This window comes from Paroedura picta, chromosome 8 (assembly GCF_049243985.1).
Source record: "Paroedura picta isolate Pp20150507F chromosome 8, Ppicta_v3.0, whole genome shotgun sequence".
Taxonomy (NCBI): domain Eukaryota; kingdom Metazoa; phylum Chordata; class Lepidosauria; order Squamata; family Gekkonidae; genus Paroedura; species Paroedura picta.
This window is the reverse complement of record NC_135376.1, coordinates 50986603-51001730: the sequence shown is the minus strand read 5'-3', so window position 1 is coordinate 51001730 and position 15128 is coordinate 50986603. Positions and strand designations below refer to the sequence as shown.

Genomic DNA, 15128 nt, shown 5'->3' with positions numbered 1-15128 from the left:
CCAACACCTTACAGAGAGAGTCCTGGAGGTTGGGGAGTGCATACTCAAAAAGGTATGATTCCCCAGAGTCCATCCTCCAAAGCAGTCATTTTGTCCAGGCAAACTGATCGCTGTTGCCTGGAGATGAACTGTAAATCTGAGATTCCTAAGTCCCACCTAGATAGATGGCATCCCTAAACCTTAGTGGGGAGCAATTCCACAGAGTCTCCCCTGCAAAGCAGCCATTTTTGCCTGGGGAGCTGATCTTTATAGTCTGGAGATGAGCTGTAATTCTGGGAAATCTCCAGGCACCACATGAAGGTTGCCAACTGCAACGTTGGAAATATTTCTTGAGATTTGGAGGTGGGGCCTTAAAATTGCACAATGCCTCACAGTCCCCCCTACAAATCAGCCATTTTCACCTTGGTAGCTAATTTTTATAATCTGCAGGTGAGCTGTAATTCCAGGAGATCTCCAGGCTCTACCTGGAGGTTGACTAACCCAGGGTTGGAAATATTCCTTGAGGTTTGGAGGTGGAGCCTCAAAAGGGTACAATGTCTCTTAGCCCACCCTCCATAGCGGCCATTTTTATCTGGAGAGCTGATTTTTAGAGTCTGGAGATGAGCAGTGATGGCAAAGATGAAGGGCAGCCTGTAGACTGAGGTGGGTCGGAGAGGCACAGGTGTGTTCTGCCTGACCAGTGGGCTCTGGGCAGCCCTTTTCAGCAACACTTTTCTAGAGCTCATTTAATTTTTTTTGAGCAATGGGCTTTTTTGCTAGTTAAGATATACTGATTATGTCATGCTGGCATAGTCTAAAAGTAACAGGTGCCTGGAATAGCAGTTGGATGACTCAGGAAAGAGCCTAGTTCAATTGATAGTTGAGCACCTGGCTTGAATAAAGATGACAGTATGAACTGTAATTAATGTAAAATATATATTCGAAATGTAAGTTTACTTGATAAGGGCAAGATTTCCATATATCTGATAATACATCCAGTACACTGCTGGAAACAAAATGAATACGCTTCTATCATTATTATAATCTCAATAAATCCTCACAAAAATTTTACTGCTTGTATTTGTTTGCAGTATACCAGCATTTTCCACTGAAGAAGAAAGATTAATTCATTTGAGGCTCAGCAAATTGAATGATTATGCTGAAGAGCTTGCTAACTGGCAATGTCAACTCAACATCAAGAAGCTTGATTATTGGCAGTGTCAACCCAACATTAAAATGTCTTTTAGAATAAAACATTAAGGAAGACTGGTTGGGTGCTGGTTTGTTCAGATGTGATTTGAAGATTGGAGCATGTGGTTTTATATAGCTTCATGCCAGAGGCTGGAAACAGTGCAACCCCAAGAACATTTTCCTAAGAGGAAGACCTATTGAATTGACCTAACCAGGATTCTAAGTAGATCTTTGCTGTTCTTCTCACAATCCTACTCAGATTTGTTCAATGGTACTTGCTTCCAGTAAAATGTTCTTGGGATTGCACTGTTAGTAAGAAATATGATAAGAAGATTCAGGTTTGTAAATTTTGAATAAATCTTTGTTGATCCTAAAGATGCTACTGGACTCTGATTTTATTGTGTTACTTCAGACCAACATGGCTACCCATTTGAATCTAATAATTCCCATGCAAGAGTGGGACTAATTGTGTGTGACTTGCCATCAAGTCACATCCAACTTATGGTAACCCCATGCGATGTTCAAAACAAGTGGTGATAGATGGGGTTTGTCATTGCCTGTCTCTGTATAGTGCCCCTCCAAGTTCTTTTGGGGTCAACCATCAGAGTACTAACCAGGGCAAACCCTGCTTGGCTTCTGAGATCTAATAAGGTAAACCTTGGCCAACCAGGTATGGATGAAGATGAATGAGAAAATATCAAAAATAACCACAACCTCATAACCAAACAAAATGGGAAGAGTGCAATAAAGGAATTCATATTGTATTAGTTTTTGATAAAACAGGGTTATCTATTTTAAGTAGGCAATGAAATCCAAAGATAGATTCTTGAAAGAGAGAAGAAAGTTTCACACAGTTTGATGTGAAGGAGAGAGAAATACAATTGACCGACCAACCCTTGGCCATCCTGTCACTGTCTCAGATACAGTATTCCAGTATTCCACTAATTTTGGAAGAAGCACAAAAAGCCTTTCTCCTTTAATTTCTACTTTAGAACAAAAATCTCCTTGGGGGAATTTTGAGTTTGTACCTCAAGTTCTGAAAGGAACTCCCAAACTAGAGGGAAATTCATAACTAGCAGAGACAGGAAGAGTGTCCTGAACCAGGTTTTCAAAAGACCTAGCCAGCAACTCTGCCTTTATATTACTGGTATTCTGCTTTATTCCATCTGCCTGTAGATTGCTTCCAAATATCTTTGTTTTCTAGTATCCATTCATAGTCAATAAAATGTAGTCTGGAAGCGAACAGTTTCTCTGAGTTTCTCCCTGGCAGAATACATGTACTATAATATGACATACATAGGCTGTCATTAGTCCAGGGGCACAGCCAGAAGTGAGACTGATCTAATACTGATAGAACCACAACCTCATAACCAATGCTTTTTTTGTTTTCTAATACTCATGTATAAGACTGCAACAATTTCCACCAATTCTGTCTTAAGGACTTGGAATAATCTTGAAAAACAGTACCAGGACTCAGTACTCATAGAATCATAGAATCATAGAGTTGGAAGGGGTCTCCAGGGTCATCTAGTCTAACCCTCTGCATAGTGCAGGAACTCACAAGTACCTGACCACCCACCGTGATCCCAGTTTCATGCCCAAGTGATTCCTCCAACCAAAATCTACAGAACCCAGCCTGGCTTGGAGGAAATTCACCTACCATCCCAAAGTAGTGACTAGCAATTTCCTGAGTATGCAAGAAAGGGTCACAAGAGACAAGCACTGGCATACCACTTCCTGCCTACCCACTCACAATCTGCATAAGTTAATAAAATCAGCATTTATGTCACATGACTATCTAGCTTAAAAACTTCCCAAGAAAAAGAACCCACCACCTCCCAAGGAAGCCTGTTCCAGTGAGAAACCGCTCTAATTGATAGGGACTTCTTCTGGATTTTCTGTATGACAGCCCTTCAAGTATTTGAAGATGGTTATCAAATGGTTATCAAATCACCTCTTAGTCGTCTTCTCTCCAAGCTAAACAGACCAAAGTCACATAACCTTTCCTTGTACAACTTGGTCTCCAAACCCCTCATCAGCTTCAAAGCCCTCCTCTGGACAGGTCTTATGTGGGCTCTCCAAGGTGTTTGTGTAAGAACCAGGACAGCTGCATTTTGGACCATTTGTAATTTCCAGACCAGGATCAAGTATAGGTCCTCATAGAGCAAGTAACACAAGTCAAGTCTGGAGGTGACCATTGCTTGAATCACAGTGGCTAGGTGTTCTGGGGTCAGGTAGAAGGCTAGTAACCTTGCTTGGCAAAGATGGAAGAATGCCAGCTGTGCTGCCTTCATGAGTTTTATGGAATATACTGTTGTTATGGTTTTATTCTGCAAGCCACCCTGAGGCGAAAAGGTCATGAGAGGTAGGGTACAAATTTAAAAATAAATTTAAAAATAAATGAATGACTCGAGCCTCCATCATTACGAAGACACCAACACTCACTCCCAGGTTCCTGACTGGTTGTGCAATTGTGAACTGCAATCTTTCCAGCCAGGGAAGGTACACTTCCTCGTCTGTCCCCTTCTTCCCCAGCTAGAGAACCTCCATTTTTGAAGGGTTCACTTTAAGGCAACTTGCTTTGAGGCCACTCCATCACCTCTCACAAAGCAGTTTCTTCAAGATTCAGTGCTTTGCACACTTACCTGAGAATAGGCACTATTACTGTCATTGAATGTGCTTCTGAATAGACATACATAGATTGCATTGCATGTCATTCAGGGAAAAGAGTAATACTAGAATTAGCTTTGTTTTGACAGGAGTAGATGCTTCTATCCACTCACTCTGCATAAATGAAGGAGATCCAGAAAAAGACAGATACTCTTGCTTTCTGGTTTGTCCAAGAAAGAAGGATTGTACATAGTAACTTAATTCAACAATGATATAGGCAAGTTCTTTTGCCTTGACCACTTTGTAGACTTTCTCACTGAGTTAATAAACCACTGTCACTTTTGTTTGCTGCAAATAGTTGCTCTGTCACTCACAGATGGATGAGTTTACAAGATGATCTCTCTGTTGCTGGGATGGGAGTTTTTGACAGTTGGGTGGTATTTAATTTGAAAGCTACTAGCCAGCATCCTTCCTGTGCTTTTATTGATTTGTTTTAATCATCCCTACTGCTGCTGTGAAACATCTGTGGCAGAAAAGCTCAACAGATATTAAACTATAACAGGCTCCCACGCTGACTGTATATAAGAAAATAGCCACACACAAAAAAGAAGTATTGCTGTTATATCTTTGAAATGGGTGAAGCAGGGACTAGAGTGAAAATTAAAAGCACTTTTGCCTATCATCTGTCAACAAACAGATATTTGTGGATCAAATCAGCCGTCAGAAGAGCTCTGATCAGTTGTTTATTGATATGCAGTGATGGAGGAAGTTAGTCTTTTCACGTATCAGGAAAACAAGTATACGTAGACCATTGAGTGCCTTTGGTGAGAAGAAAGGCAAAATATAGATTGACTCTTTCAATCACTACAGCACTTAGTAGCACTTCTAGATTGATTGATTGATTTGTCATTATTATTCTCTTTGACTACAGACAGGCAGCAGGGCTGAAAGCGGGAAACCACTTTTAGTTGTTTATTGCCAAAGGAAATGCTTGGTAAGTGTATCTAGAAAAAGATTGCTTATGGGTTGCACATTTGTGGTCCAGGACACTTTTACATCAAATACATGTGGCACTGGAGCTAGTATCTTGAAACGTGGTTGAAAAAGACTTGGTTTTCCACTCACCGCTTAGCCACCAAGCAAATTGAGGAGAGGCCTCAAACAAATCAATATCTGTATTACAGTGAAAAAATATAGCATTTCTTTTACACCCATAAGCAGCCATTGATGAAGACTGTTGATGATTATATCAACAAGGTATCAGTCCAGACTTTAGCCAATTGCCATATATGAAACCTATTTAATTTACCAAATATTGAAATTCAATTCAGTTTACAGTTAATCCTCTAAGGCATATATTTACATTTCTGGGGGGGGCCTCAGAGCTGGCAAAGGAGTTATTATGTGTGTATTTATTTATTTATTTTAAAATACTTACATCCATGGATGGGATTGCTATGAGTTGGTTGCAACCCAATGGCACTTTCTTCTTCGTCTCCGCTTGCCATAATCTGTAATGCCTTTCAGTATTTCTCCAATAGCTAAATCTGCAGATGGACAGGTCGGGGTTGATGAACAGCAGCTATAACAACTTCAGCAAGGTGATACTATAGAGAGGCAGAAGGGTTATTGGTCAGTGGTAGAACACACGTTTCACTTGTAGAAGGTTCCAGTTTAAAACATATATCTCAGGGACAAAATTTTGGGAAAGACTATTGGCTTGCTGGCAATTGCTACAGTGTTTCAGGCTGAATGACCTGCACCCATTGCAGAGTGGATGATACTGAGCGACATGGGCATCCATCCTTTCTATGTATCTCCAAACTCAGATGGAATAAAGGAAGCTCAAGGGAACAGTATAACTAAAGATAGGTTTATGTATGGAAACAGTTAAATTCTTAAAGGCTACAAAGTAATTCAAAGTCCCTTCAGATCCTGTGTAACCAGCTGACAAAGAATAGCACATCCAGTCCTTGCCATAGGGCACAAAAATAGCTAGTTCTCTGATATCTTCAGAGTGTCACATAGTATACTAATAGTACATTCAAGTTCTTTGGGAGCACTTGCGTCCTTGGAATTATTCTGGCTCTATAGTAGCTAAGCCATCAATGTGATCATATATTGTGCCAAATCATCATGTAATTGCCTGAACTGATTGTGCCATTGATTTGCAGGCTTGCAGTTGGCCTAAGGATGACACTTACTCAATTATTTAAAGTTGGCAAAAGGCCACTGCTTTTATTATAACTTTTCAACATCCTAGTGTTGGCACACAAGGGAATTGGGAGGCTACATCCATTATCCAGGGCCATCCAACCCTCCAGCTACTCAGACAGTGCACTGAGCTTCCTGCCCAGTCCCCTGTTGGGCGTCGGGGCCTTGCTGATGGGTATCCCAATCAGGCATCCTGGAGAGCCTTGGAAGGTGTGGACCTTCCTCAGCCCACTCCAGTCTACCAGTCTGCTACTTCGGACCTATCCTTCCAGGTGGGCCTTACTCAATTTTGTTGCCTCATTCTGAGGCTCCCACCAAACAAGGGAGACCTGATTGTTACCTTTTTCCTCTCCCCCATCTATTTTAGGCTCCTTTCCCTTGTCCCCCACCAGCTGTGACAATATAAATAACAATTATTCCAAGCATGCAACATCCTGATAATATAATCGTGTTAACCAATATGGTGGGAGGGTGGGTAGCTGCTCCCTGGGCTCTCCAGGGAGAAAGAGGCTGAGTGCATGCACGTGGTACCTTTTAAAGTGCCACGCACCACCCTCCCCCTCTTCGGACACATTGCACATGCCCAGCCCCCCTGAGCACTTGCGCTCCAAGCGCCATCCTTTTCCGCCCCGCCCTGCTGCTTCATCAATGGCAGGCCATGGTAAGTCACAGCTGCTATTTGTTGAAATAAGCCACATAGATGTGCATTTGGCAAAAAGTTTAATATTATGGCCACAGCATAATGCTTACTGCTGTGACTTCTGTTCTTCCAATTTGGCAAAGGGATACAAAAAATGAAAGAAACTTTCACTTGTGCATAGCATGGTACCAAGAATTTATGAAACTTCTGCTGTGAGATGAAACAGTCCTCCATGCTGCATCAGCTGGGCAAAGAGTGGACAATACAGTATTCAAAGTAACACCCTGCTGTGTATTGGCATGCTGCCCTCAGAGTTCATAAGAGAGTATTTTAATTTATTAGTGGCACTTAGCACTAGTATTTTTATTTTAGTACCTGATTATCATTATTCTGATATATAATTGAAATGCTGCAATAAAACAATGCATATTTCTTATTTTTTCCTTGGAATGGGATAGGCAGCATGACTTCCTGTTTTTCTCTGACTAGTAACAGAAGACATTTTGTGCTGTCTTCATATTGCTTTACATACCCTATTGTTGAAGAACAGGTTCTAAGGCTAAGCCACCCAGGGGCTGGCTCCATTTAAATAAACCAATGATCCCCCCGCCAAGCTTAGTTACATATCTATGACCAAGTTCTATGTACTTAGACCCAGAGGCTGATAAATCCTCCACTATGCTTTGCAATGTTATTACAAGATTCATTTGAAGGTTTTACAAGACAATTAATGTAAGAAACTGAGATTGCTACCAAGTGAACCAATACAATATCACCTCAGTATTTCTGTTAAAAACGAATGACGTATGTTTAAGAAGCAGACAGAGAGGATGACTATGTGTTTGTGTTGAGAAAGCAATTATTCTAGAGTTCTTTGTTCAATCTGCTCCTATGCCTAAAACAACATTACTAAGATTGTACATGTAAGAGCTAAGAACACATTCATGTATTACAGTGTGTCTTGGTAGATAGTAAAGCAAATTAAGTTGTCTGTAACTTGACTGTAATCAGTTATGAAACATCACATAGAAACAATTGGAGGTTATTAATGTTATTACTACTACTTACTGGAATTTGATTTTGTCATGCTGCCTCAATACGGTATTAGGAAAATGCCAAGTGTTCATCATTTTGGCCAAATTGCATTGTAATAACAATACTGCCTAAAGAGAGAGAGTATTTTAATTTATTAGTGGCACTTAGCACTAATATTTTTATTTTAGTACCTGATTATCATTATTCTGATATATAATTGAAATGCTGCAATAAAACAATGCATATTTCTTCTTTTTTCTATGGTTTAGTAGTGGGATAGTTTACAAGTATTGGTGGAATCTTGTTACTGCACATATACAAAAATTAGAAAACCAAATTTGCAAGACAAAGACTGCCATTTGGAATTAATTACATGTTATTCACTATTAATTTCAGCGATCAGATGGGTTCAGATGGTGTAGCAACTCTGAGTGTCTTCACAAACCACAAATTGTCACAAACATTTAGCTGCCAAATGAACTGTTTTGATTTATGAGGTTCATGATGCCGTAGAATGTTGTCATCTCCCATGTGCTAGAGACACCAAATGTGCAACACAGCTCTGGCTTTTTCTCCTTTACTGGCCCTCCAGGTTTAGTGAGGGTTGTGTTTATGGGGTCCAACTTAAAGGCCCCAAAGAAGGTGAGCCATTCTCCATTGTTTCCAATGGAGGGGATAACTGCAAAAAGCAAAGGTAATAGAAGACCAGCAGAACATAATAAAAGTCCCAGATAATTTTTGGAGTAGAAACTGAAAGTGTGTGGGGGGGGGGGGGACTGATATCTAGCACAGAATCACCATCCAAACCAGGAGGCATTGCAAACTCAGCAAAAACAGTACAGTGCCCTATTCCTAGCAAAACCCAGTGCCATTGTGGCAGTGCCAGCTCAAAAAACTGATGTGAAGCCCATAATCACTCTAAGTAAGTGGACTGCAAGCTGAGCAGAACCAGTGCAATGTACCAGTGCCCAGGAGAACCTAGTGCTATTGTGACAATGCAAGTAAAAGAGGACTAATGTCAAACAAGAGAATTCCTGCAGTACAAACTGAAGCCAGACATTTTTACAAGCATAGCGCAACCAGTTCATTGTATAGAATGGCATTACAATCTTAAAGGGCTGATTTCAAAGCACAGTGTCGCAAGAAATCCAAGCCAGGAAGGGGAGATTTTGCAAACCCAACATGTCCAGCAGATTATCATTGGCTGTATTTGGTTGTGACACAGTCTACTGATGTAACAGAATTGATTTTTGCTAAATATCCCCTGTCATGTAAGAAGATTATAGTCTGACGAAGAGTACTTGCACTCGAAAGCTCATGCCCTGAATAAAGCTTTGTTGGTCTTAAAGGTGCTACTGGACTCTGATTTTATTGTGCAGCAGAATATAGTGTGACTGCATTGGAAGCTTAAAGGTGTTTTCAAAGTACAGAGTCACAAGAAATCCAAGTGGGAGGGTGTATTTTGCAAGCTCTGTGCAAGAAGCTTTAAACTGACAAGACTAGTTTGAAATTGGCAACAGTACTTTCAAGGCTTGAGAATTCTACCCCAAACACACCAGTCACTTTGAAGTTTGGTAAACATTTTGTTTGAGCAGAAACAGGCTGGAAATGTATCCATTCATAAACCAGTATGAACCTCCAGGAACTGCTTGAAAATCCATGGCAAGTATGCACTGGCTGAAGTGCCATCAACTTTCAACCCACAAACTGGCATAAATTCATTGCAAACTTTGGTTTGTGAGCCAGTTTGTGCCCATCTATATTCTGAACAGAATGGCACAGTACATCCCAAGCATCCTCGAAATAACAGGCTCTGCTGGGAAAAATTTAGAAACCTTCATGGAAAACAAAAGACATTCTTTGACTTAGCAAAGTTTGAATCATAGCCCATTTACAAAAAGTAGGAGGGAGGATAGTTAAAAGCTGCTTTAGTGAGTTACAGCCTCCTAAAGTTAACATTTAGATCAGTAACTTTTATAGTAATGATTTATTACTTATTGATATTTTAATTATTTCTTTCATTTTAATATGTTCCCATTTTTATAGTATATGAAGTGTTCTGAGAGCCTGTAAAGGTAGAATGAACAAGTCATATATCATCTAATAAACCTAGAACTCAATCAAACAGAAGAGGGCATTGTTACTTCTTAAAAAACATGAACTCTAGTTTTGTCGATAATTCTCTGAAGTGGGGAGAGATACTGATATTTGCTGGGCTACATAGTATCATAATGTCAGAACTGGTTATTTGATCCCTGAAGGTCAGATCATGTAGACAGCAAGAACTCTCTTTCTGGTATTAAAAAGTTTATAAACCACCTGCCAAGAAGACCATAAACAAGAATAAAACTGAATAAAATGGGGTAGAGCAGCCTTTCTCAACTGTTTTACTGTTCATAAAAAACATTCTTCAAGCTTCAAGAAACACAATCATGCAGAATGTGTAGATGCCCACCCAGTGCCCCTCCCCTTCACACCCCTCCAGGCCTATCATTGGCCATTTGGGGAGGGGGGGGTTGACATGACCATATACAGTCATATCACCTGATAAATGTTTAACAATTTTTTAAAAAATAACAATTAACTAATTCCCACCCTAGTTGAGAAAACCTGGGGTAGAGAAACAAAATTTTGAAGAAATGATTCAACTGATAGTAAAAAAAGAAAACAAGGCCAAGTTGACCCTTCCCAATTGCTCATATATATTTATATTCCAATATCCATCATAGTTTTAGTATTTATGGGATGCTCACTCAGATGGACAAACTACAAACTGAATCACAAACCCCAGTCAGCTTGTATGCAAACCAAACTAAGTTTGCAAGGTTCATGCCCAAAAACAACTGAGCCATGGGCACAGAATGCTCTCATGATTCAGTTATTTCACACTCTAAATACTGAGCTGTGGAAGCAGGCTGCCCCCAATGACTCAGCTCTCTCTAGTCTAAACAATTAAGCTGCAGGAACCCCATGATTCAGCTGTTTAGCCTGGAAACAGCACAGCTGTTTAAAGGGGCTGAGCAGCTAATCCTAGGAGCTGCCTGCCCAAGAAAGCTCAGTTAAACAGCTGCAGAGACCAGCTCAACTGTTTATGGGAGCTGCAGGGTACAGAAAAGATTTTATCATAAAGAAATACCGGTGCCTGAGCATGAAAGTTTAGTTGAATGTATAAAAGGAGTAGGAAATGAGAATGCTATTACTGTGAGGGTCTGCTAAAGACCACCAAGCCAATCAGAAGACTTGGATGAGATACTCCTAGACCAAATTACACAATTCTCAAAGAAGGGGGAAATAGTGGTCATGGGTGACTTCAATTATTTGGATAACTGTTGGAAGACCAACTCTGCTAAAGATACAAACTCGATTAATTTCTTAACTTATCTAGCCGACAGCTTCATTTCCCAGAAAGTAGCGAGGGGAACCAGGGGTTCTGCTATTTTAGACTTGATTCTATTTTAGATTTGATTTTTTAGACTTTATTTTCATCAATAGGGAAGAACTGGTAGATGAGGTGAAAGTAGTAGGCACACTTGGTAGCAGTGACCATGTGATTTTGGAATTTTCAATTGTGGGAAAGATAAAACCTTTTCATAGTTGGACATATAGACTGGACTTCAGGAAAGCAGATTTAAACAGACCTAAAGGTATGTTGGGTCCCATGGTCAGAAAGTCAGAAAGACTTAAAGAGATGGAAGTCCAAGAGGGCTGAGAGTTTCTTAAAAGTGAAATACTGAAGGCTTCCCTTGAGAAGAAAAGATGGAAGGAGCCTAAGGAAACCAAGGTGGCTCCATAAGCCATTGTCAAATGATTTGAGAAATAAAAAAGAGTCATTTAGGAAATGGAAGGAAGGCCTTATTACCAAGGATGAGTATAAACAAATAACCATGATTGTAGGGAGAGTCTTAGAAAAGCTAAAGCTCAATATGAGCTTTAGGCTAGCAAGAAGTGCTAACCATAGCAAATAAGGTATCTTTAGTTATATTTTCAAGTAAGAAAAAGAGTATAGACCCTGTAGGACCTCTGTGAAGAAAAGAAAGTGAAATTATAACAGATTATGAAGAGAGGTCTGAATTGCTTACCTCCTATTTCTCATCAGTTTTCTCTTGTGAGGGAAGTAATGCTCAATATGGCAAAAACGTATCACAATAGGGGAGAAGTAAATGGTGGCCTAGGATCACTGTGGGGACAGTCCATAAACACCTGGGCCTAGTCTGCACACAATAGATAATGCACTTTCAATGCACTTTAGAAGTAGATTTTCCTGTTCTGCACTGGAAAATCCAGCTGCCAAAGCACATTGAAAGTGCATTATCCTTTGTGTGCAGACTAGGCCCTGGTTTCTTTAAATGAAACAGTCTTCTGGCCAGATGAATTGCATCAAAGGGTACTAAAAGAAATTGCAGATGTAATCTCTGAACCTCTGTCCATTATTTTTGACAAGTTTTGGAAAATAGGTGAGGTGCCAGATGATTGCAGGTGGGCAAATATTGTCCCCATCTTCAAGAAAGGGAACAAGGAGGATAACTACCGACCCATCTGCTTGACATCTGTAGCTTGCAAAATTTTGTAAGAAATTGTCAGTCAGTCCTTGAGCTTGGACTGTTTAACCTGGAGAGGAGACGACTAAGAGGGGATCTGATAACCATCTTCAACTATTTAAAAGGCAGCCATAAAGAGGATGGAGCAGAGTTCTTCTCTCTTGCCCCAGAGAGACAAACCAGAACCAATGGGATGAAATTAATTCAAAATAAATTCCATCTAAACATCCAGAAGAAGTTCCTGACAGAGCGGTTTCTCAGCAGAACAGGCTTTCTCAGAAGGTGGTGGGTTCTCCATCTTTGGACATTTTTAAACAGAGGCTGGATAGCCATCTGATGGACATACTAATTCTGTGAAGGTTCAAGGGGGTGGCAGGTTATAGTGGACTAGAAATAAAGCCCATTTTAGCCAGGCATAAAATGGGCACTAGGCCCCCGCTCCCCGGGGAAGCCCTCACACGGTGAAGGCTTCCCAGGGGATGGGGTGCCGCGGATGTAAGTAAGGGGCGAGCAGGGGCATTGTGTCGGTGGCAGGAACAGACTGGCCACGTCACAGAGGCGGCCAGGCTGTTCCCGGGGCGGGAGAATGACGGCAAGCATTCACCGACCGTGGAAAGACGTGGGGCCTTCTCCGTGACGTCGGATCAGGCTTGACACGGCAGCAAGGCATTGACTGTTGGCAGCAGAAGGGCGGCAGCAAGGTGGGGAGGCGACCAGGCGTGGCCGAGCGGTGGAGTTGCCGCGGCACGTATGGGGCAGCAGCTGCGGGCGGTGGCAGCGAAGGTTGATCTTCGGGCATCAGGGGGAATGGCCAGCAAAGGGCGGCGGCACCGTTTGAGCTGTGGGCAGCAGCGGCGATGGCCAGGTAAGGCCGGTGGTGACAGGCGTGCTCTGGGCGCTGGCGGCAATGGGCGAGGAAGGGCGGCCGGTGAAAAGGGGCAGTGACGGGCAAGCTCCGGTCGGCACAGCAAGGGGCGGTGGAGGGCAGCAGCGAAGTGCGGCGACGGCTCGGCATGCCTGTTTGTGGGAGGGTAATTGGGGTGTGGGTGGAAAGGAACAGGGACGCCATGTCGTCCCTGCTTCTTTCCTAACGGGGAAGAGAGTTCTGCGGGCGGACTCACCGGCTCAGAGTTCTTGTGAGACTGAGTGGCGACTCCCCTGGCGGCCGAGGCCAGGCCGGGCCAAGCCGCCAATGGGGAGCCGCTTGGCCCCCGAGTGACACTCTGCTCCTGATTCACCCTTCTTAGTTTTTATCCCAGACAGGGCCTGCCCTAACTCCTCCCCACCACCCCTTAGCACTTTATTTAATCCGCTCCATAGGAGCGGTTAATGATGAGCGTTAGGGTTGTGAGTGTCCTGCATAGCGCAGAGGGTTGGACTAGATAACCCAGGGGGTCCCTTCTAACTCTATGATTCTATGATTTTATGTTTCTATGATTCTATTGTAGCTGAGATTGTGAGCTAGCCAATTCCAAATAGAGTTTTGATTTAGATATGACCATCTCATTTATATGTTTTTTAAAAACTCACCATGAGAACTGGACAAAAATAGCCAAAGCCTAATAAGAGTGTGCATAATCTTCAAACAGAACTAGCTGAAAGTAATTATATTACAATCTCACTCACATGTATGACTATTGAACTATTAGATTCAATATGAGTTAAGCTCATACAGCTGAACAAAGCAACCAAAAGATATATGTTACATTATGTTATTTTTTGAAACAATATTTTAGTACTTTAATTCTTCAGGTTATTGCACAACTGTGGTTTACCTTTCTAACTTTGCTAAAAACATTTCAGCAACAGTCTTAATCAGTTATAGAAATCCAGTTGTTTTGTCCAAATCCAAATGAATTATGAATGTGAAATGCCAATACGAATTACTAGTTACTGTAAGGTAATTCATGTTCAGGCAAGCTGCACACAGCAGTCAAATTGCTTTACTGATGAGATTTCTAAATTGATCTGACAGTCATGTCAAATTCTCTCAATATCTGACAAGAGGAAAAACAGTCATATGTATAGCATTAAAAGTATGAATACTGAAGGACCATTAACAACAAATTCACAAAATTCACCCTTCCCACTGCTGTTACCTTTGCTCCCTAGACATTTTGGTAACCCATAGGAATCACATGGGATATGAGCTCTAAGAAATTGTGATTAGCCCAAGTTCACCAAGCTAGCTATATGTGGAGAAATGGGGAATCAAATCCAGTTCTCCAGATTGGAGGCTTACAGACCTACTCTCCTTTTTTTTTTTAAGATAACCCTACAAAATTTATTGTCATCATAATAAAAACAATTACATAGCAAATAAAACCCATAAAGTATTAAAGAAGCAAGTTTAATTACAATGGCCTTCATAATCAGGGAAAACTTGACTACAACTGCATCAGAAATAAAGCTACTGATTGGGGTGAGGGAGGGATGAAGAAGAAGAAGAAGAAGAGTTGGTTCTTATATGCTGCTTTTCCCTACCCAAGGAGGCTCAAAGCGGCTTACAGTCGCCTTCCCATTCCTCTCCCCACAACAGACACCCTGTGGGGTAGATGAGGCTGAGAGAGCCCTGATATCACTGCTCGGTCAGAACAGTTTTATCAGTGCCGTGGCGAGCCCAAGGTCACCCAGCTGGTTGCATGTGGGGGAGTGCAGAATCTAACCCAGCATGCCAGATTAGAAGTCCGCACTCCTAACCACTACACCAAACTGGCTCTAAAATTATCAGGGAAAAGTGGGAAAGGCATGGGTCTGTGTTAGAATCCTAAAGACAAACTGTCACCCTAGCAAGTCAGTCCAGTCATAAAGTTATTGAACTAGAGTTCTTTATCCAAATTAGCTCATGATCAAGCTGCATCATTAGTTAAGCAGCAGATACAGGACGATTGGTGTCAACTGGACCTGAGTAAAGCTCCAAC

General features: G+C 41.5%; 1 long non-coding RNA gene across 1 annotated transcript in view; it reads left to right on the top strand.

Annotated features, from left to right (window-relative positions):
* LOC143842634 (uncharacterized) overlaps positions 1-1319 on the top strand; it is a 107916-nt gene extending 106597 nt beyond the window's left edge. Inside the window, exon 4 of the long non-coding RNA XR_013233241.1 lies at positions 1071-1319. This is a non-coding gene — a long non-coding RNA (uncharacterized LOC143842634). The remainder of the gene's footprint in view (positions 1-1070) is intronic.
* The last annotated feature ends 13809 nt before the right edge of the window (positions 1320-15128 follow it).